Raw genomic sequence first — 1,419 nt, 5'->3', positions numbered from 1 at the left:
AGAAGAAGAAGAAGAAGAAGAAGAAGAAGAAGAAGAAGAAGAAGAAGAAGAAGAAGAAGAAGAGACTTTAAAGTCACGGAGCATAGCTTGAGTGTGTGTGAGTTCCTATGTTTCCATTTATTAAGATGGAAGCACCACTCTGCATCCTAATATGTATATCTGTAATAGAAAGCTATGACAGCTATTGATGCAGGCATGTGGTCTCTAAGGAGAACCAATCAATCTCGAAGGTTATCAAACACTCCACAGCAAGTAGTACAATTGTGCATCATCCAACATGCTTGCTACCTATGTGCTCAAAATCAGCATGAATCCGACTTCACAGGCAAACATAGCCCAATGAGCAGGAGTCGCTGAAGGCTTCCCTGCACCTGACAGGCTGACCAGTGTCTCTACTGTATTCCTGAAGCTTCAAAAACTTGGCTTGTTTCCTTGCAAGTGGGTAGCATTGATTACCACCCTCATCCTAAAGAGCATTTCAGATCTGGAGCCTTTCCCATTCTTCTTCTCCTCCAATTGTCATTGTGAGCTTACAGGCATTTGGGTTACATCCTTGACTCAATCCTGTATTAAGAATAAAGGAGATACATTCATGCAGAGGAAAATAACAAAGGGGGGACTTTCCTACAAGATCTTTGAATAAGGGAAGATTTGCATAAGCCATATTTAACCAGAATCTTTGTCTTATGTTTTTCCTTTCTAAGGGTTTGGTGCTCTCCCTCCCACTCTCCACCCTCCTGTTAGTCAGAGAACAAAGGCTTCAGAAAGCCCACAGGGAACTTCCTGGCTCATCACTGTAGTGCCAGGATAACTGCATTTAATGACTTGCCTCTCCTGTTTTCATTACTCTTCCCTCTTAAACCATCAGGAACGGTTTTTTTCCTCCAGAGATGCTACTGTGGTTCTGTCCCTCTCTTGCTCTTGCTTTTCAAAGACCATGATGCAAACTTCATGAGCTTTAGAGCGCTGTGGTGGTGTTCCCAGCTCTGCTTTTCTTTAAGACTGCAATATTTGTCTGATAGCTCTGATGTCAAAACTTTGTCTCTACTTAAAAAACAAACTGGTTTCTATTTAAGCCTTCTCTAAGATCTATCTAATTGTGTCTGTGAACTCCATTGCCCGGAATAAGCATCAGGCAGGGCAGTGAGCTCTTGAGTCTGTGTGCTATACTTTTCCAAAGGATGAACCCTAAGCCGTGTGAGTATGATTGACACCTGCTAGTAGACACACAGGATGAAGGAGGTTTTGCAATTTCAATAGAACCTGAAGTGACTTATTAAACAAAACAAAACAAAACAAAAACAAACAACAACAACAACAACATGGTCCTCATCTAAAAAAAAAAATACTCGGGCATATACCAAAAAAATACTGCAACATGTAACAAGGACACATGCTCCACCATGTTCATAGCAGCCT

The sequence above is a fragment of the Mastomys coucha genome, unplaced genomic scaffold (genome assembly GCF_008632895.1).
Source record: "Mastomys coucha isolate ucsf_1 unplaced genomic scaffold, UCSF_Mcou_1 pScaffold1, whole genome shotgun sequence".
Lineage (NCBI taxonomy): Eukaryota > Metazoa > Chordata > Mammalia > Rodentia > Muridae > Mastomys > Mastomys coucha.
Note: the sequence above shows the minus strand (reverse complement) of the source record.